The following is a 23,146-nucleotide window of genomic DNA, read 5'->3' on the forward strand; positions in this document are numbered from 1 at the left end:
ATGAGTAGACCGCCCCCTTTCTCTGTATCACAAACTGAGGGGTTGAGTATACTGCCCCATTTCTCTGTGTCACAGACTGAGGGGATGAGTAGATCTCCTCCTGTCTCTGTATCACAGACTCAGGGTATGATTAGACCGCCCCCTGTCTCTGTATCACAGAATCGGGGGATGAGTAGACCGCCCCCTGACTCTGTATCATTGATTCAGAGAATGAATAGACCGCCCCCTGTCTCTGTATAACAGACTCAGTGGATGAGTAGACCGCCCCCTGTCTCTGTCTCACAGAGTCAGTGGATGAGTAGACCTTCACCTGTCTCTGTATCACAAACTCAGTGGATGAGAAGACCGCCCCCTGTCACTGTATCAAAGACTCAGGGGATGAGTAGACCGCCCCCTGTCTCTGCATCTCAGAGTCAGGGGATGACTAGACAGCCCCCTGTCTTTGTATCACACACTCAGTGGATGAGTAGACCGCCCCCTGTCTAGGCATCACAGACTCAGTGGATGAGTAGACCGCCCCCTGTCTCTGTTTCACAAACTGAGGGGATAAGTAGACCGCCCCTGTCTCTGCATCACAGACTCAGGGGATGAGTAGACCGCCCCCTGTCTCAGTATCACAGACTCAGGGGATGAGTAGACCGTCACCTGTCTCTGTATCACAGACTCAGGGGATGAGTAGACCGCCCCCTGTCTCTGTATCACAAAATGAGGGGATGAGTAGACCGGCCCCTGTCTCTGTATCACAGACTCAGGGGATGAGTAGACCGCCCCCTTCGTCTCTATCACAGACCCAGGGGATGAATAAACTGCCCCTTGTGTCTGTATCTCAGATTCAGGGGATGAGTAGACCACCCCCTGTCTCTTTATCACAAACTCAGGGAATGAGTAGACCGCCCCCTGTCTCTGTCTCACAGACTCGGGGGATGAGTAGACCGCCCCCTGTCTCTGTAACACAGACTCAGGGGATGAGTAGACCGCCCCCTGTCTCTGTCTCACAGACTCAGGGGATGAGTAGATCGCCCCCTGTCTCTGTATCACAGACTCAGTGGATGAGTAGATCGCCCCCTGTCTCTGTATCACAGACTCAGTGGATGAGCAGACCGCCCCCTGTCTCTGTCTCACAGACTCAGGGGATGAGTAGATCGCCCCCTGTCTCTGTATCACAGACTCAGTGGATGAGTAGATCGCCCCCTGTCTCTGTATCACATACTGAGGGGATGAGCAGACTGCCCCCTGTCTCTGTCTCACAGACTCAGGGGATGAGCAGACCGCCCCCTGTCGCTGTATCACAGACTCAGGGGAAGAGTAGACCGCCCCCTGTCTCTGTATCACAGACTCAGGGGAAGAGTAGACCGCCCCCTGTCTCTGTATCACAGACTCAGGGGATGAGTAGACCGCCCCCTGTCACTGTATCACAAACTGAGGGGATGAGTAGACCGCCCCCTGTCTCTGTATCACAGACTCAGGGGATGTGTAGAATGCCCCCTTCCTCTCTATCACAGACCCAGGGGATGAGTAAACTGCCCCTTGTCTCTGTATCTCAGACTCAGGGGATGAGTAGACCGCCCCCTGTCTCTGTATCACAGACTCTTTGGATGAGTTGACCCCCCCCTGTCTCTGCATCACAGACTCAGGGGATGAGTAGACCGCCCCCTGTCTCTGTATCACAGACTCTTTGGATGAGTAGACCCCCCCCTGTCTCTGTATCACATACTCAGTGGATGAGTAGACCGCCCCCTGTCTCTGTAGCACAGACTCAGTGGAAATGAAGACCGCCCCCTGTCTCTGTATCACATACTCAGTGGATGAGTAGACCGCCCCCAGTCTCTGTAGCACAGACTCAGGGAATGAGTAGACCGCCCCCTGTCTCTGTATCACAGACTCAGGGAATGAGTAGACCGCCCCCTGTCTCTGTATCACAGACTCAGGGAATGAGTAGACTGCCCCCTTTCTCTGTATCACAGACTCAGGGGATGAGTAGACCGCCCCCTGTCTCTGTATCACAACTTTAGGGAATGAGTAGACCGCCCCCTGTCTCTGTATCACAGACTCAGGGGATGAGTAGACCGCCCCCTGTCTCTTTATCACAGACTCAGGGAATGAGTAGACCGTCCCCTGTCTCCGTATCACAGACTCAGGGAATGAGTAGACCGCCCCCTGTCTCTGTATCACAGACTCAGGGAATGAGTAGACCGCCCCCTGTCTCTGTATCACAGACTCAGGGAATGAGTAGACCGCCCCCTGTCTCTGTATCTCAGACTCAGGGAATGAGTAGACCGCCCCCTTTCTCTGTATCTCAGAGTCAGTGGATGACCAGAACGGCCCCTGTCTTTGCATCACAGACTCAGTGTATGAGTCGAGCGCTCCCTGTCTCTGTATCACAGACTCAGTGGATGAGAAGACCGGCCCCTGTCTCTATATCAAAGACTCAGGGGATGAGTTGACCGCCCCCTGTCACTGTTTCACAGACTCAGTGGATGAGTAGTCCGTCCCCTTTCTCTGTATCACAGACTCAGTGGATGAGTAGACCGCCCCCTGTCTCTGTATCATAGACTCAGGGGGTGAGTAGACCGCCCGCTGTCTCTGTATCATAGACTCAGGGGATGAGTCGACCGCCTCCTGTCTCTGTATCACAGACTCAAGGGATGAGTAGAGCGCCCTCTGTCTCAGTATCATGGACTCAGGGGATGAATCGACCGCCTCCTGTCTCTGTATCACAGACTCAAGGGATGAGTAGACCGCCCCCTGTCTCTGCATCATAGACTCAGTGGATGAGAAGACGGGCCCCTGTCTCTGTATCAAAGACTCAGGCGATGAATAGACAGCCCCCTATCTCTGTATCATAGACTCAGGAGATGAGTAGACCGCCTCCTGTCTCTGTATCACAGACTCAAGGGATGAGCAGACCGCCCCCTGTCTCTGTATCACAGACTCAAGGGATGAGTAGACCGCCCCCTGTCTCTGTATCACAGACCCAGGGGGTGAGCAGACCGCCCGCTGTCTCTCTATCTTAGACTCAGGGGATAAGTAGAGCGCCCTCTGTCTCTGTATCACAGACTCAGGGGATGAGCAGACCGCCCCCTGTCTCTGTATCACAGACTCTTTGGATGAGTGGACCGTCCCCTGTCTCTGTATCACAGACTCAGTGGATGAGTAGACCCCCCCCTGTCTCTGCATCACAGACTCAGGGGATGTGTAGACCGTCCCCTGTCTCTGTAGCACAGACTCAGGGGATGAGTAGACCCCCCCCTGTCTCTGCATCACAGACTCAGGGGATGAGTAGACCGCTCCCTGTCTCTGTATCACAGACTCTTTGGATGAGTGGACCGTCCCCTGTCTCTGTTTCACAGACTCAGGGGATGAGTAGACCGCCCCCTGTCTCTGTATCACATACTCAGTGGATGAGTAGAGCGCCCCCTGTCTCGCTATCACATACTCAGTGGATGAGAAGACCACCCCCTGTCTCTGTATCTCAGACTCAGGGGATGAGATGACCGCCCCCTGTCTCTGTATCTCAGACTCAGGGGATGAGTAGACCGTCCCCTGTCTCTGTGTCACAGCCACAGTGGATGAGAAGACCGCCCCCTTTCTCTGTATCTCAGAGTCAGTGGATGAGTAAACTGCCCCTTGTGTCTGTATCTCAGACTCAGGGGATGAGTAGACCGCCCCCTGTCTCTGTATCACAGACTCAGGGAATGAGGAGACCGCCCCCTGTCTCTGTGTCACAGACTCAGGGAATGAGGAGACCGCCCCCTGTCTCTGTATCATAGACTCAGGGAATGAGGAGACCGCCCCCTGTCTCTGTATCACAGACTCAGGGTATGATTAGACCGCCCCCTGTCTCTGTATCACAGAATCGGGGGATGAGTAGACCGCCCCCTGACTCTGTATCATTGATTCAGTGAATGAGTAGACCGCCCCCTGTCTCTGTATAACAGACTCAGTGGATGAGTAGACCGCCCCCTGTCTCTGTCTCACAGAGTCAGTGGATGAGTAGACCGTCACCTGTCTCTTTCTCACAGACTCAGGGGATGAGTAGATCGCCCCCTGTCTCTGTATCACAGACTCAGTGGATGAGTAGATCGCCCCCTGTCTCTGTATCACAGACTCAGTGGATGAGCAGACCGCCCCCTGTCTCTGTCTCAGAGACTCAGGGGATGAGTAGATCGCCCCCTGTCGCTGTATCACAGAGTCAGTGGATGAGTAGATCGCCCCCTGTCTCTGTATCACATACTGAGGGGATGAGCAGACTGCCCTCTGTCTCTGTCTCACAGACTCAGTGGATGAGTAGACCGCCCCCTGTCTCTGTATCACAGACTCAGGGGAAGAGTAGACCGCCCCCTGTCTCTGTATCACAGACTCAGGGGAAGAGTAGACCGCCCCCTGTCTCTGTATCACAGACTCAGGGGATGAGTAGACCGCCCCCTGTCACTGTATCACAAACTGAGGGGATGAGTAGACCGCCCCCTGTCTCTGTATCACAGACTCAAGGGATGAGTAGACCGCCCTCTTCCTCTTTATCACAGACCCAGGGGATGAGTAAACTGCCCATTGTCTCTGTATCTCAGACTCAGGGGATGAGTAGACCGCCCCCTGTCTCTGTATCACAGACTCTTTGGATGAGTAGACCCCCCCCTGTCTCTGCATCACAGACTCAGGGGATGAGTAGACCGCCCCCTGTCTCTGTATCACAGACTCTTTGGATGAGTAGAGCGCCCCCTGTCTCTGTACCACAGACTTAGGGGATGAGTAGACCGCCCCCTGTCTCTGTAGCACAGACTCAGTGGAAATGAAGACCGCCCCCTGTCTCTGAATCACATACTCAGTGGATGAGAAGACCACCCCCTGTCTCTGTATCTCAGACTCAGGGGATGAGTAGACCGCCCCCTGTCTCTGTAGCACAGACTCAGGGAATGAGTAGACCGCCCCCTGTCTCTGTATCACAGACTCAGGGAATGAGTAGACTGCCCCCTTTCTCTGTATCACAGACTCAGGGGATGAGTAGACCGCCCCCTGTCTCTGTATCACAACTTTAGGGAATGAGTAGACCGCCCCCTGTCTCTGTATCACAGACTCAGGGAATGAGTAGACCGCCCCCTGTCTCCGTATCACAGACTCAGGGAATGAGTAGACCGCCCCCTGTCTCTGTATCTCAGACTCAGGGGATGAGTAGACCGCCCCCTGTCTCTGTATCACAGACTCAGGGAATGAGTAGACCGCCCCCTGTCTCTGTATCACAGACTCAGGGAATGAGTAGACCGCCCCCTGTCTCTGTATCACAGACTCAGGGAATGAGTAGACCGCCCCCTGTCTCTGTATCTCAGACTCAGGGAATGAGAAGACCGCCCCCTTTCTCTGTATCTCAGAGTCAGTGGATGACCAGAACGGCCCCTGTCTTTGCATCACAGACTCAGTGTATGAGTCGAGCGCTCCCTGTCTCTGTAACACAGACTCAGTGGATGAGAAGACCGGCCCCTGTCTCTATATCAAAGACTCAGGGGATGAGTAGACCGTCCCCTTTCTCTGTATCACAGACTCAGTGGATGAGTAGACCGCCCCCTGTCTCTGTATCATAGACTCAGGGGGTGAGTAGACCGCCCGCTGTCTCTGTATCACAGACTCAGGGGGTGAGTAGACCGCCCGCTGTCTCTGCATCATAGACTCAGGGGATGAGTCGACCGCCTCCTGTCTCTGTATCACATACTCAAGGGATGAGTAGACCGCCCCCTGTCTCTGCATCATAGACTCAGTGGATGAGAAGACGGGCCCCTGTCTCTGTATCAAAGACTCAGGCGATGAATAGACAGCCCCCTATCTCTGTATCATAGACTCAGGAGATGAGTAGACCGCCTCCTGTCTCTGTATCACAGACTCAAGGGATGAGCAGACCGCCCCCTGTCTCTGTATCACAGACTCAAGGGATGAGTAGACCGCCCCCTGTCTCTGTATCACAGACCCAGGGGGTGAGCAGACCGCCCGCTGTCTCTCTATCTTAGACTCAGGGGATAAGTAGAGCGCCCTCTGTCTCTGTATCACAGACTCAGGGGATGAGTAGACAGCCCCCTGTCTCTGTAGCACAGACTCAGGGGATGAGCAGACCGCCCCCTGTCTCTGTATCACAGACTCTTTGGATGAGTGGACCGTCCCCTGTCTCTGTATCACAGACTCAGTGGATGAGTACACCCCCCCCTGTCTCTGCATCACAGACTCAGGGGATGTGTAGACCGTCCCCTGTCTCTGTAGCACAGACTCAGGGGATGAGTAGACCACCCCCTGTCTCTGCATCACAGACTCAGGGGATGAGTAGACCGCTCCCTGTCTCTGTATCACAGACTCTTTGGATGAGTGGACCGTCCCCTGTCTCTGTTTCACAGACTCAGGGGATGAATAGAGCGCCCCCTGTCTCTGTATCACATACTCAGTGGATGAGAAGAGCGCCCCCTGTCTCGCTATCACATACTCAGTGGATGAGAAGACCGCCCCCTGTCACTGTATCAAAGACTCAGGGGATGAGTAGACCGCCCCCTGTCTCTGCATCTCAGAGTCAGGGGATGACTAGACAGCCCCCTGTCTTTGTAACACACACTCAGTGGATGAGTAGACCGCCCCCTGTCTAGGCATCACAGACTCAGTGGATGAGTAGACCGCCCCCTGTCTCTGTTTCACAAACTGAGGGGATAAGTAGACCGCCCCTGTCTCTGCATCACAGACTCAGGGGATGAGTAGACCGCCCCCTGTCTCAGTATCACAGACTCAGGGGATGAGTAGACCGCCCCATGTCTCTGTATCACAAAATGAGGGGATGAGTAGACCGCCCCCTGTCTCAGTATCACAGACTCAGGGGATGAGTAGACCGTCACCTGTCTCTGTATCACAGACTCAGGGGATGAGTAGACCGGCCCCTGTCTCTCTATCACAGACTCAGGGGTTGAGTAGACCGCCCCCTTCGTCTCTATCACAGACCCAGGGGATGAGTAAACTGCCCCTTGTGTCTGTATCTCAGATTCAGGGGATGAGTAGACCGCCCCCTGTCTCTGTATCACAAACTCAGGGAATGAGTAGACCGCCCCCTGTCTCTGTATCATTGATTCAGGGGATGAGTAGACCGCCCCCTGTCTCAGTATCACAGACTCAGTGGATGAGCAGACCGCCCCCTGTCTCTGTATCACAGACTCAGGGGATGAGTAGACCGCCCCCTGTCTCTGTATCACAAACTGAGGGGATGAGTAGACCGCCCCCTGTCGCTGTATCGCAGACTCAGGGGATGAGTAGACCGCCCCCTGTCACTGTATCACAAACTGAGGGGATGAGTAGACCGCCCCCTGTCGCTGTATCACAGACTCAGTGGATGAGTAGATCGCCCCCTGTCTCTGTATCACAGACTCAGTGGATGAGCAGACCGCCCCCTGTCTCTGTATCACAAACTGAGGGGATGAGTAGACCGCCCCCTGTCGCTGTATCACAGACTCAGGGGATGAGTAGACCGCCCCCTGTCTCTGTATCACAGACTCAGTGGATGAGCAGACCGCCCCCTGTCTCTGTATCACAAACTGAGGGGATGAGTAGACCGCCCCCTGTCGCTGTATCACAGACTCAGGGGATGAGTAGACCGCCCCCTGTCTCTGTATCACAGACTCAGTGGATGAGCAGACCGCCCCCTGTCTCTGTATTACAAACTGAGGGGATGAGTAGACCGCCCCCTGTCGCTGTATCACAGACTCAGGGGATGAGTAGACCGCCCCCTGTCTCTGCATCACAGACTCAGTGGATGAGTAGATCGCCCCCTGTCTCTGTATCACAGACTCAGGGGAAGAGTAGACCGCCCCCTGTCGCTGTATCACAGACTCAGGGGAAGAGTAGACCGCCCCCTGTCTCTGTATCACAGACTCAGGGGAAGAGTAGACTGCCCCCTGTCACTGTATCACAAACTGAGGGGATGAGTAGACCGCCCCCTGTCTCTGTATCACAGACTCAGGGGATGAGTAGACCGCCCTCTTCCTCTTTATCACAAACCCAGGGGATGAGTAAACTGCCCATTGTCTCTGTATCTCAGACTCAGGGGATGAGTAGACCCCCCCCTGTCTCTGCATCACAGACTCAGGGGATGAGTAGACCGCCCCCTGTCTCTGTAGCACAGACTCAGTGGAAATGAAGACCGCCCCCTGTCTCTGTGTCACAGCCACAGTGGATGAGAAGACCGCCCCCTTTCTCTGTATCTCATAGTCAGTGGATGAGTAGACCGCCCCCTGTCTCTGTATCACAGACTCAGGGAATGAGTAGACTGCCCCCTGTCTCTGTATCACAGACTCAGGGAATGAGTAGACTGCCCCCTTTCTCTGTATCACAGACTCAGGGGATGAGTAGACCGCCCCCTGTCTCTGTATCACAACTTTAGGGAATGAGTAGACCGCCCCCTGTCTCTGTATCACAGACTCAGGGGATGAGTAGACCGCCCCCTGTCTCTGTATCACAGACTCAGGGAATGAGTAGACCGCCCCCTGTCTCTGTATCACAGTCTCAGGGAATGAGTAGACCGCCCCCTGTCTCTGTATCTCAGACTCAGGGGATGAGTAGACCGCCCCCTGTCTCTGTATCACAGACTCAGGGAATGAGTAGACCGCCCCCTTTCTCTGTATCTCAGAGTCAGTGGATGACCAGAACGGCCCCTGTCTTTGCATCACAGACTCAGTGTATGAGTCGAGCGCTCCCTGTCTCTGTATCACAGACTCAGTGGATGAGAAGACCGGCCCCTGTCTCTATATCAAAGACTCAGGGGATGAGTAGACCGCCCCCTGTCACTGTTTCACAGACTCAGTGGATGAGTAGTCCGTCCCTTTTCTCTGTATCACAGACTCAGTGGATGAGTAGACCGCCCGCTGTCTCTGTATCACAGACTCAGGGGGTGAGTAGACCGCCCGCTGTCTCTGTATCATAGACTCAGGGGATGAGTCGACCGCCTCCTGTCTCTGTATCACAGACTCAAGGGATGAGTAGAGCGCCCTCTGTCTCAGTATCATGGACTCAGGGGATGAGTCGACCGCCTCCTGTCTCTGTATCACATACTCAAGGGATGAGTAGACCGCCCCCTGTCTCTGTATCATAGACTCAGTGGATGAGAAGACGGGCCCCTGTCTCTGTATCAAAGACTCAGGCAATGAATAGACCGCCCCCTGTCTCTGTATCACAGACCCAGGGGGTGAGCAGACCGCCCGCTGTCTCTCTATCTTAGACTCAGGGGATAAGTAGAGCGCCCCCTGTCTCTGTAGCACAGACTCAGGGGATGAGGAGACCGCCCCCTGTCTCTGTATCACAGACACTTTGGATGAGTGGACCGTCCCCTGTCTCTGTATCACAGACTCAGTGGATGAGTAGACCCCACCCTGTCTCTGCATCACAGACTCAGGGGATGTGTAGACCGTCCCCTGTCTCTGTAGCACAGACTCAGGGGATGAGTAGACCCCCCCCTGTCTCTGCATCACAGACTCAGGGGATGAGTTGACCGCCCCCTGTCTCTGTATCACAGACTCTTTGGATGAGTGGACCGTCCCCTATCTCTGTATCACAGACTCAGGGGATGGGTAGAGCGCCCCCTGTCTCTGTATCACATACTCAGTGGATCAGAAGACCACCCCCTGTCTCTGTATCTCAGACTCAGGGGATGAGATGACCGCCCCCTGTCTCTGTATCTCAGACTCAGGGGATGAGTAGACCGTCCCCTGTCTCTGTGTCACAGCCACAGTGGATGAGAAGACCGCCCCCTTTCTCTGTATCTCAGAGTCAGTGGATGAGTAAACTGCCCCTTGTGTCTGTATCTCAGACTCAGGGGATGAGTAGACCGCCCCCTGTCTCTGTATCACAGACTCAAGGGATGAGTAGAGTGCCCTCTGTCTCAGTATCATAGACTCAGGGGATGAGTCGACCGCCTCCTGTCTCTGTGTCACATACTCAAGGGATGAGTAGACCACCCCCTGTCTATGTATCACAGACTCAGTGGATGAGAAGACGGGCCCCTGTCTCTGTATCAAAGACTCAGGCGATGAATAGACCGCCCCCTGTCTCTGTATCACAGACTCAGTGGATGAGAAGACGGGCCCCTGTCTCTGTATCAAAGACTCAGGGGATGAGTAGACCGCCCCCTTTCTCTGTATCACAGACTCAGGGGATGAGTAGACCGCCCCCTGTCTCTGTATCACAGAATCAAGGGATGAGTAGACCGCACCCTGTCTCTGTATCAAAGACTCAGGGAATGAGTAGACCGCCCCCTGTCTCTGTATCACAGACTCAGGGAATGAGTGGACCGCCCCCTGTCTCTGTATCACAGACTCAGGGGATGAGTAGACCGCCTCCTGTCTCTGCATCACAGATTCATGGGATGAGTAGACCGCACACTTTCTCTGTATGACAGACTCAGGGGATGAGTAGACCGCCCCCTGTCTCTGTATAACAAACTCGGGATGAGTAGACCGCCCCCTTCCTCTGTATCACTGACCCAGGGGATGAGTAGACCCCCCCCTGTCTCTGCATCACAGACTCAGGGGATGAGTAGACCGCCCCCTTTCTCTGTATCACAGACTCAGTGGATGAGAAGAGCGCCCCCCTGTCTCTGTATCACAGACTCATTGGATGACTAGAACGGCCCCTGTCTCTGTATCACAGACTCGGGGGATGAGTAGACCGCCCCCTTTCTCTGTATCACAGACTCAGGGGATGAGTAGACCGGCTCCTGACTGTATCAAAGACTCAGGGGATGAGTAGACCGCCCCCTGTCTTTGTATCACGGACTCAGGGGATGAGTAGACTGCCCCCTGTCTCTGTATTACAGAGTCAGTGGATGAGTAGACCGTCCCCTGTTTCTGGATCACAGACTCAGTGGATGAGAAGACCGCCCCCTGTCTCTGTATCACAGAGTCAGGGGATCCCTGTCTCTGTATCACAGACTCAGGGGATGAGTCGTCCGCCCCCTGTCTCTGTTTCACAGACTCGGGGGATGAGTAGACCGCCCCCTGTCTGTGTATCATAGATTCAGGGGATGAGTAGATAGCCCACTGTCTCTGTATCACAGACTCAGGGGATGAGTAGACCGCCCCCTGTCTCTGTATCACAGACTCAGGGGATGAGTAGACCGGCTCCTGACTGTATCAAAGACTCAGGGGATGAGTAGACCGCCCCCTGTCTTTGTATCACGGACTCAGGGGATGAGTAGACCGGCTCCTGACTGTATCAAAGACTCAGGAGATGAGTAGACTGCCCCCTGTCTCTGTATTACAGAGTCAGTGGATGAGTAGATCGCCCCCTGTCTTTGTATCTCAGAATTCAGGGATGAGTCAACAGCCCCCTGTCTCTGCATCACAGACTGAGGGGATGAGTAAACAGCCCCTTGTCTCTGTACCACAGACTCAGGTGATGAGTAGACCGCCTCCTGTCTCTGTTTCACAGACTCAGGGGATGAGTAGACCGCCCACTGTCTCTGTATCACAGACTCAGGGGATGAGTAGACCGCCCCCTGTCTCTGTATCATTGATTCAGCGGATGAGTACACCGCCCCCTGTTTCTGTATCATTGATTCAGGGGATGAGTAGACCGCCCCCTGTCTCTGTATCACAGACTCAGGGGATGAGTAGACCGCCCGCTGTCTCTGGATCACAAACTGAGGGGATGAGTAGACCGCCCACTGTCTCTGTATCACAGACTCAGGGGATGAGTAGACCGCCCCCTGTCTCTGTATCATTGATTCAGCGGATGAGTACACCGCCCCCTGTTTCTGTATCATTGATTCAGGGGATGAGTAGACCGCCCCCTGTCTCTGCATCACAGACTCAGGGGAGGAGTAGACCGCCCCCTGTCTCTGTATCACAGACTCAGGGAATGAGTAGACCGCCCCCTGTCTCTGTGTCACAGACTCAGGGGATGAGTAGAGCGCCCCCTGTCTCTGTATCACAGACTCAGGGAAGGAGTGGACCGCCCCCTGTCTCCGTATCACAGACTCAGGGAATGAGTAGACCGCCCCCTGTCTCTGTATCTCAGACTCAGGGGATGAGTAGACCGCCCCCTGTCTCTGTATCACAGACTCAGGGAATGAGTAGACCGCCCCCTGTCTCTGTATCACAGACTCAGGGAATGAGTAGACCGCCCCCTGTCTCTGTATCACAGACTCAGGGAATGAGTAGACCGCCCCCTGTCTCTGTATCTCAGACTCAGGGAATGAGAAGACCGCCCCCTTTCTCTGTATCTCAGAGTCAGTGGATGACCAGAACGGCCCCTGTCTTTGCATCACAGACTCAGTGTATGAGTCGAGCGCTCCCTGTCTCTGTAACACAGACTCAGTGGATGAGAAGACCGGCCCCTGTCTCTATATCAAAGACTCAGGGGATGAGTAGACCGTCCCCTTTCTCTGTATCACAGACTCAGTGGATGAGTAGACCGCCCCCTGTCTCTGTATCATAGACTCAGGGGGTGAGTAGACCGCCCGCTGTCTCTGTATCACAGACTCAGGGGGTGAGTAGACCGCCCGCTGTCTCTGCATCATAGACTCAGGGGATGAGTCGACCGCCTCCTGTCTCTGTATCACATACTCAAGGGATGAGTAGACCGCCCCCTGTCTCTGCATCATAGACTCAGTGGATGAGAAGACGGGCCCCTGTCTCTGTATCAAAGACTCAGGCGATGAATAGACAGCCCCCTATCTCTGTATCATAGACTCAGGAGATGAGTAGACCGCCTCCTGTCTCTGTATCACAGACTCAAGGGATGAGCAGACCGCCCCCTGTCTCTGTATCACAGACTCAAGGGATGAGTAGACCGCCCCCTGTCTCTGTATCACAGACCCAGGGGGTGAGCAGACCGCCCGCTGTCTCTCTATCTTAGACTCAGGGGATAAGTAGAGCGCCCTCTGTCTCTGTATCACAGACTCAGGGGATGAGTAGACAGCCCCCTGTCTCTGTAGCACAGACTCAGGGGATGAGCAGACCGCCCCCTGTCTCTGTATCACAGACTCTTTGGATGAGTGGACCGTCCCCTGTCTCTGTATCACAGACTCAGTGGATGAGTACACCCCCCCCTGTCTCTGCATCACAGACTCAGGGGATGTGTAGACCGTCCCCTGTCTCTGTAGCACAGACTCAGGGGATGAGTAGACCACCCCCTGTCTCTGCATCACAGACTCAGGGGATGAGTAGACCGCTCCCTGTCTCTGTATCACAGACTCTTTGGATGAGTGGACCGTCCCCTGTCTCTGTTTCACAGACTCAGGGGATGAATAGAGCGCCCCCTGTCTCTGTATCACATACTCAGTGGATGAGAAGAGCGCCCCCTGTCTCGCTATCACATACTCAGTGGATGAGAAGACCGCCCCCTGTCACTGTATCAAAGACTCAGGGGATGAGTAGACCGCCCCCTGTCTCTGCATCTCAGAGTCAGGGGATGACTAGACAGCCCCCTGTCTTTGTAACACACACTCAGTGGATGAGTAGACCGCCCCCTGTCTAGGCATCACAGACTCAGTGGATGAGTAGACCGCCCCCTGTCTCTGTTTCACAAACTGAGGGGATAAGTAGACCGCCCCTGTCTCTGCATCACAGACTCAGGGGATGAGTAGACCGCCCCCTGTCTCAGTATCACAGACTCAGGGGATGAGTAGACCGCCCCATGTCTCTGTATCACAAAATGAGGGGATGAGTAGACCGCCCCCTGTCTCAGTATCACAGACTCAGGGGATGAGTAGACCGTCACCTGTCTCTGTATCACAGACTCAGGGGATGAGTAGACCGGCCCCTGTCTCTCTATCACAGACTCAGGGGTTGAGTAGACCGCCCCCTTCGTCTCTATCACAGACCCAGGGGATGAGTAAACTGCCCCTTGTGTCTGTATCTCAGATTCAGGGGATGAGTAGACCGCCCCCTGTCTCTGTATCACAAACTCAGGGAATGAGTAGACCGCCCCCTGTCTCTGTATCATTGATTCAGGGGATGAGTAGACCGCCCCCTGTCTCAGTATCACAGACTCAGTGGATGAGCAGACCGCCCCCTGTCTCTGTATCACAGACTCAGGGGATGAGTAGACCGCCCCCTGTCTCTGTATCACAAACTGAGGGGATGAGTAGACCGCCCCCTGTCGCTGTATCGCAGACTCAGGGGATGAGTAGACCGCCCCCTGTCACTGTATCACAAACTGAGGGGATGAGTAGACCGCCCCCTGTCGCTGTATCACAGACTCAGTGGATGAGTAGATCGCCCCCTGTCTCTGTATCACAGACTCAGTGGATGAGCAGACCGCCCCCTGTCTCTGTATCACAAACTGAGGGGATGAGTAGACCGCCCCCTGTCGCTGTATCACAGACTCAGGGGATGAGTAGACCGCCCCCTGTCTCTGTATCACAGACTCAGTGGATGAGCAGACCGCCCCCTGTCTCTGTATCACAAACTGAGGGGATGAGTAGACCGCCCCCTGTCGCTGTATCACAGACTCAGGGGATGAGTAGACCGCCCCCTGTCTCTGTATCACAGACTCAGTGGATGAGCAGACCGCCCCCTGTCTCTGTATTACAAACTGAGGGGATGAGTAGACCGCCCCCTGTCGCTGTATCACAGACTCAGGGGATGAGTAGACCGCCCCCTGTCTCTGCATCACAGACTCAGTGGATGAGTAGATCGCCCCCTGTCTCTGTATCACAGACTCAGGGGAAGAGTAGACCGCCCCCTGTCGCTGTATCACAGACTCAGGGGAAGAGTAGACCGCCCCCTGTCTCTGTATCACAGACTCAGGGGAAGAGTAGACTGCCCCCTGTCACTGTATCACAAACTGAGGGGATGAGTAGACCGCCCCCTGTCTCTGTATCACAGACTCAGGGGATGAGTAGACCGCCCTCTTCCTCTTTATCACAAACCCAGGGGATGAGTAAACTGCCCATTGTCTCTGTATCTCAGACTCAGGGGATGAGTAGACCCCCCCCTGTCTCTGCATCACAGACTCAGGGGATGAGTAGACCGCCCCCTGTCTCTGTAGCACAGACTCAGTGGAAATGAAGACCGCCCCCTGTCTCTGTGTCACAGCCACAGTGGATGAGAAGACCGCCCCCTTTCTCTGTATCTCATAGTCAGTGGATGAGTAGACCGCCCCCTGTCTCTGTATCACAGACTCAGGGAATGAGTAGACTGCCCCCTGTCTCTGTATCACAGACTCAGGGAATGAGTAGACTGCCCCCTTTCTCTGTATCACAGACTCAGGGGATGAGTAGACCGCCCCCTGTCTCTGTATCACAACTTTAGGGAATGAGTAGACCGCCCCCTGTCTCTGTATCACAGACTCAGGGGATGAGTAGACCGCCCCCTGTCTCTGTATCACAGACTCAGGGAATGAGTAGACCGCCCCCTGTCTCTGTATCACAGTCTCAGGGAATGAGTAGACCGCCCCCTGTCTCTGTATCTCAGACTCAGGGGATGAGTAGACCGCCCCCTGTCTCTGTATCACAGACTCAGGGAATGAGTAGACCGCCCCCTTTCTCTGTATCTCAGAGTCAGTGGATGACCAGAACGGCCCCTGTCTTTGCATCACAGACTCAGTGTATGAGTCGAGCGCTCCCTGTCTCTGTATCACAGACTCAGTGGATGAGAAGACCGGCCCCTGTCTCTATATCAAAGACTCAGGGGATGAGTAGACCGCCCCCTGTCACTGTTTCACAGACTCAGTGGATGAGTAGTCCGTCCCTTTTCTCTGTATCACAGACTCAGTGGATGAGTAGACCGCCCGCTGTCTCTGTATCACAGACTCAGGGGGTGAGTAGACCGCCCGCTGTCTCTGTATCATAGACTCAGGGGATGAGTCGACCGCCTCCTGTCTCTGTATCACAGACTCAAGGGATGAGTAGAGCGCCCTCTGTCTCAGTATCATGGACTCAGGGGATGAGTCGACCGCCTCCTGTCTCTGTATCACATACTCAAGGGATGAGTAGACCGCCCCCTGTCTCTGTATCATAGACTCAGTGGATGAGAAGACGGGCCCCTGTCTCTGTATCAAAGACTCAGGCAATGAATAGACCGCCCCCTGTCTCTGTATCACAGACCCAGGGGGTGAGCAGACCGCCCGCTGTCTCTCTATCTTAGACTCAGGGGATAAGTAGAGCGCCCCCTGTCTCTGTAGCACAGACTCAGGGGATGAGGAGACCGCCCCCTGTCTCTGTATCACAGACACTTTGGATGAGTGGACCGTCCCCTGTCTCTGTATCACAGACTCAGTGGATGAGTAGACCCCACCCTGTCTCTGCATCACAGACTCAGGGGATGTGTAGACCGTCCCCTGTCTCTGTAGCACAGACTCAGGGGATGAGTAGACCCCCCCCTGTCTCTGCATCACAGACTCAGGGGATGAGTTGACCGCCCCCTGTCTCTGTATCACAGACTCTTTGGATGAGTGGACCGTCCCCTATCTCTGTATCACAGACTCAGGGGATGGGTAGAGCGCCCCCTGTCTCTGTATCACATACTCAGTGGATCAGAAGACCACCCCCTGTCTCTGTATCTCAGACTCAGGGGATGAGATGACCGCCCCCTGTCTCTGTATCTCAGACTCAGGGGATGAGTAGACCGTCCCCTGTCTCTGTGTCACAGCCACAGTGGATGAGAAGACCGCCCCCTTTCTCTGTATCTCAGAGTCAGTGGATGAGTAAACTGCCCCTTGTGTCTGTATCTCAGACTCAGGGGATGAGTAGACCGCCCCCTGTCTCTGTATCACAGACTCAAGGGATGAGTAGAGTGCCCTCTGTCTCAGTATCATAGACTCAGGGGATGAGTCGACCGCCTCCTGTCTCTGTGTCACATACTCAAGGGATGAGTAGACCACCCCCTGTCTATGTATCACAGACTCAGTGGATGAGAAGACGGGCCCCTGTCTCTGTATCAAAGACTCAGGCGATGAATAGACCGCCCCCTGTCTCTGTATCACAGACTCAGTGGATGAGAAGACGGGCCCCTGTCTCTGTATCAAAGACTCAGGGGATGAGTAGACCGCCCCCTTTCTCTGTATCACAGACTCAGGGGATGAGTAGACCGCCCCCTGTCTCTGTATCACAGAATCAAGGGATGAGTAGACCGCACCCTGTCTCTGTATCAAAGACTCAGGGAATGAGTAGACCGCCCCCTGTCTCTGTATCACAGACTCAGGGAATGAGTGGACCGCCCCCTGTCTCTGTATCACAGACTCAGGGGATGAGTAGACCGCCTCCTGTCTCTGCATCACAGATTCATGGGATGAGTAGACCGCACACTTTCTCTGTATGACAGACTCAGGGGATGAGTAGACCGCCCCCTGTCTCTGTATAACAAACTCGGGATGAGTAGACCGCCCCCTTCCTCTGTATCACTGACCCAGGGGATGAGTAGACCCCCCCCTGTCTCTGCATCACAGACTCAGGGGATGAGTAGACCGCCCCCTTTCTCTGTATCACAGACTCAGTGGATGAGAAGAGCGCCCCCCTGTCTCTGTATCACAGACTCATTGGATGACTAGAACGGCCCCTGTCTCTGTATCACAGACTCGGGGGATGAGTAGACCGCCCCCTTTCTCTGTATCACAGACTCAGGGGATGAGTAGACCGGCTCCTGACTGTATCAAAGACTCAGGGGATGAGTAGACCGCCCCCTGTCTTTGTATCACGGACTCAGGGGATGAGTAGACTGCCCCCTGTCTCTGTATTACAGAGTCAGTGGATGAGTAGACCGTCCCCTGTTTCTGGATCACAGACTCAGTGGATGAGAAGACCGCCCCCTGTCTCTGTATCACAGAGTCAGGGGATCCCTGTCTCTGTATCACAGACTCAGGGGATGAGTCGTCCGCCCCCTGTCTCTGTTTCACAGACTCGGGGGATGAGTAGACCGCCCCCTGTCTGTGTATCATAGATTCAGGGGATGAGTAGATAGCCCACTGTCTCTGTATCACAGACTCAGGGGATGAGTAGACCGCCCCCTGTCTCTGTATCACAGACTCAGGGGATGAGTAGACCGGCTCCTGACTGTATCAAAGACTCAGGGGATGAGTAGACCGCCCCCTGTCTTTGTATCACGGACTCAGGGGATGAGTAGACCGGCTCCTGACTGTATCAAAGACTCAGGAGATGAGTAGACTGCCCCCTGTCTCTGTATTACAGAGTCAGTGGATGAGTAGATCGCCCCCTGTCTTTGTATCTCAGAATTCAGGGATGAGTCAACAGCCCCCTGTCTCTGCATCACAGACTGAGGGGATGAGTAAACAGCCCCTTGTCTCTGTACCACAGACTCAGGTGATGAGTAGACCGCCTCCTGTCTCTGTTTCACAGACTCAGGGGATGAGTAGACCGCCCACTGTCTCTGTATCACAGACTCAGGGGATGAGTAGACCGCCCCCTGTCTCTGTATCATTGATTCAGCGGATGAGTACACCGCCCCCTGTTTCTGTATCATTGATTCAGGGGATGAGTAGACCGCCCCCTGTCTCTGTATCACAGACTCAGGGGATGAGTAGACCGCCCGCTGTCTCTGGATCACAAACTGAGGGGATGAGTAGACCGCCCACTGTCTCTGTATCACAGACTCAGGGGATGAGTAGACCGCCCCCTGTCTCTGTATCATTGATTCAGCGGATGAGTACACCGCCCCCTGTTTCTGTATCATTGATTCAGGGGATGAGTAGACCGCCCCCTGTCTCTGCATCACAGACTCAGGGGAGGAGTAGACCGCCCCCTGTCTCTGTATCACAGACTCAGGGAATGAGTAGACCGCCCCCTGTCTCTGTGTCACAGACTCAGGGGATGAGTAGAGCGCCCCCTGTCTCTGTATCACAGACTCAGGGAAGGAGTGGACCGCCCCCTGTCTCTGTATCACAGACTCAGGGGAGGAGTACACCGTCCCCTGTTTCTGTCTCATTGATTCAGGGGATGAGTAGGCTGCCCCCATTCTCTATGTCACAGAGTCAGGGGATGAGTAGACCATCCCCTGTCTCTGTGTCACACACGCGGGGGATGAGCAGACCACCCCCTGTCTCTGTATCTCAGATTCAGCAGATGAGTTGACCGTCCCCTGTCTCAGTATTAGAGACTCAGGGGACGTGTAGACCGCCCCCTGTCTCTGTATCACAGACTCAGGGGATGAGTGCACCGCCCCCTGTTTCTGTATCATTGATTCAGGGGATGAGAAGACCGCCCCCTGTCTCTGTGTCACAGACTCAGGGGATGAGCAGACTGCCCCCTGTCTCTGTGTCACAGACTCGGGGGATGAGCCGACTGCCCCCTGTCTCTGTATCACAGAGCCCGGGAATGAGTAGACCGCCCCCTGTCTCTGTATCACAGAGCCCGGGAATGAGTAGACCGCCCCCTGTCTCTTTATCACTGACCCAGGGGATGAGTTGACCACCCCCTGTCTCTTTATCACTGACCCAGGGATGAGTAAACTGCCCCTTGTCTCTGCATGTCAGATTCAGGGGATGAGTCGAACACTGCCTGTCTCTGTATCACAAACTGAGGGGATAAGTAGACCGCCCCCTGTCTCTGTATCACAAACTGAGGGGATAAGTAGACCGCCCCCTGTCTCTGTATCACAACTTTAGGGAATGAGTAGACGGCCCCCTGTCTCTGTATCACAACTTAGGGGATGAGTAGACCGCCCCATGTCTCTTTATCTCACACTCGGGGTTGAGTACACCGCCCCCTGTCTTTGTATCACAGACTCGGGGGATGAGAAGACCGCCCCCTGTCTCTGTATCAAACACTCAGGGGATGAGTAGAACGCCCCCTGTCTTTGTATCAAGGACTCAGCGGACGAGTAGACAGCCTCCTGTCTCTGGATCACTGACTCAAGGGATGAGTAGACCTCCCCCTTTCTCTGTATCACAGACTCAGGGAATGAGTAGACCGCCCCCTGTCTCTGTATCACAGACTCAGGGGATGAGTAGACCACCCACTGTCTCTGTATCACACACTCAGGGAATGAGTTAAACGCCCCCTATCTCTGTATCATTGACTCAGGGGATGAGTAGACCGCCACCTGTCTCTGAATCACAGACTGAGGGGATGAGTAGAACGCCCCATGTCTCTGTATCACAGACTCAGGGGATGAGTAGACCTCCCCATGTCTCTGTATCATGGACTCAGGGGATGAGTAGATTGCCCCTTGTCTCTGTATCTCAGATTCAGCGGATGAGTAGACCGTCCCCTGTCACAGTATCAGAGACTCAGGGGATGAGTGCACCGCCCCCTGTTTCTGTATCATTGATTCAGGGGATGAGTAGAACGCCCCCGGTCTCTGTGTCACAGACTCAGGGGATGAGTAGACCGTCCCCTGTCTCTGTATCACAAACTCAGGGGATGAGTAGAGCGCCCCATGTCTCTGTATCATACACTCGGGGGATGAGTAGACCGTCCCCTGTCTCTGTGTCACAGACTCAGGGGATAAGTACACCGCCCCCTGTTTCTGTATCATTGATTCAGGGGATGAGTAGACCGCCCCCTGTCTCTGTGTCACAGACTCAGGGGATCAGTAGACCGCCCCCTGTCTCTGTGTCACAGACTCAGGGGATGAGTAGACCGTCCCCTGTCTCTGTGTCACAGACTCAGGGGATAAGTACACCGCCCCCTGTTTCTGTATCATTGATTCAGGGGATGAGTAGACCGCCCCCTGTCTCTGTGTCACAGACTCAGGGGATGAGTAGACCGCCCCCTGTCTCTGTGTCACAGACTCAGGGGATGAGTAGACCGCAACCTGTCTCTGTATCACAGAATCAGGGTATGAGTAGACCGCAACCTGTCTCTGTATCACAGAATCAGGGAATGAGTTAACCGCACGCTATCTCTGTGTCACAGACTCAGGGGATGAGTAGACCGCCCCCTGCCTCTGTGTCACAGTTTTAGGGGATGGGTAGAGCGCCCCCTGTCTCTGTATCATAGACTCAGGGGATGAGTACACCGCCCCCTGTTTCTGTATCATTGATTCAGGGGATGAGTAGACCGCCCCCTGTCTCTGTGTCACAGACTCAGGGGATGAGTAGACCGCCCCCTGTCTCTGTATCTCAGATTCAGGGGATGAGTAGACCGCCCGGATCGTCAGCATCACAGACTCAGGGGATGAGTAGACCGCCCCATGTCACTGTATCACAGAGCCCGGGGATGAGAAGAGCACCCCCTGTCTCTGTATCACACAGTCGGGGAATGAGTAGACCGCCCCCTGTCTCTGTAACACACACTCGGGGATGATTAGACCGCCCCCTGTCTCTGTATTACAGACTCAGGGGATGAGTAGACCACCCCCTGTCCCTGTATCAAAGACTCAGGGGATGAGTAGACCGCCCCCTTTCTCTATGTCACAGACTCAGGGGATGAGTAGACAGCCCCCTGTCTCTGTGTCACAGAATCAGGGGATGAGTAGACCGCCCCATGTCTCTGCATCACAGACTCAGGGGATGAGTAGACCACTGCCTGTCTCTGTATCACACACTCGGGGGATGAGTAGACCGCCCCATGTCTCTGTCTCACAGAGCCCGGAGATGAGTAGAGCGCCCCCTGTCTCTGTATCACACACTCGGGGGATGAGTACACCGCCCCCTGTCTCTGTGTCAAAGACTCAGGGGATGAGTAGAGCGCCCCCTGTCTCTGTATCACACACTCGGGGGATGAGTACACCGCCCCCTGTCTCTGCATCATTGACTCAGGGGATGAGTAGACCGCCCCCTGTCTCTGAATCACAGACTCAGGGGATGAGTAGACCGCCCCCTATCTCTGCATCATTGACTCAGGGGATGAGTAGACCGCCCCATGTCTCTGTATCACAGACTCAGGGGATGAGTATAACGCCCCCTGTCTTGTATCACAGACTCAGGGGAAGAGTAGACCGCCCCCTGTCTCTGTATCACAAACTCAGCGGATGAGTAGAGCGCCCCCTGTCTCTGTATCACAGAGCCCGGGGAGGAGGAGAGCGCCCCCTGTCTCTGTATCACACACTCGGGCGATGAGTAGAACGCCCCCTGTCTTGTATCACACACTCGGGCGATGAGTAGAACGCCCCCTGTCTTGTATCACAGACTCAGGGGATGAGTAGACCGCCCCCTGTCTCTGTATCATACAATCGGGGGATGAGTAGACCGCCCCCTGTCTCTGTGTCACAGACTCAGGGGATGAGTAGACCGCCCCCTGTCTCTGTATCACAGAGTCAGTGGATGAGTAGACCGCCCCCTGTCTCTGTGTCACAGACTCAGTCGATGAGCAGACCGCCCCCTGTCTCTGTATCACAGAGTTAGTGGATGAGTAGACCGTCACCTAACTCTGTATCACTGACTCAGTGGATGAGAAGACCGCCCCCTGTCTCTGTATCACATACTGAGGGGATGAACAGACCGCCCCCTGTCTCTGTATCACAGACTCATGTGATGAGTAGACCGCCCACTGTCTCTGCATCACAGACTCAGGGGATGTGTAGAGCGCCCCCTGTCTCTGTAACACAGAGTCAGTGGATGAGTAGACCGCCCCCTGTCTCTGTTTCAAAGACTCAGGGGATGAGTAGACTGCCCCCTTTCTCTGTATCACACACTGAGCGATGAATAGACCGCCCCCTGTCTCTGTATCACAGAGTCAGTGGATGAGTAGACCGTCACCTAACTCTGTATCACAGACTCAGTGGATGAGAAGACCGCCCCCTGTCTCTGTATCACAGACTCAGGGGATGAGTAGACCGCCCCCTGTCTCTGTATCACATACTGAGGGGATGAGCAGACTGCCCCCTGTCTCTGTATCACAAACTGAGGGGATGAGTAGACCGCCCCCTGTCTTTGTATCACACACTCAGTGGATGAGTACACCGCCCTCTGTCTAGGCATCACAGACTCAGTGGATGAGTAGACCAACCCCTGTCTCTGTCTCACATACTGAGGGGATAAGTAGACCGCCCCCTGTCTTTGTAACTCAAATTTAGGGGATGAGTAGACCGCCCCCTGTCTCTGTATCACAGACTCAGGGGATGAGTAGACCGCCCCCTGTCTCTGTATCTCACACTCAGCGATTGAGTTAATCGCCCCCTGTCTCTGTATCACACACTCGGGGGATGAGTAGACCGCCCCCTGACTCTGTATCATTGATTCCGGGAATGTGTAGCCCGCCCCCTGTCTCTGTGTCACAAACTCGGGCGATGAATAGACC

Source organism: Heterodontus francisci, unplaced genomic scaffold (genome assembly GCF_036365525.1).
Source record: "Heterodontus francisci isolate sHetFra1 unplaced genomic scaffold, sHetFra1.hap1 HAP1_SCAFFOLD_69, whole genome shotgun sequence".
NCBI classification, from domain to species: Eukaryota; Metazoa; Chordata; class Chondrichthyes; order Heterodontiformes; family Heterodontidae; genus Heterodontus; species Heterodontus francisci.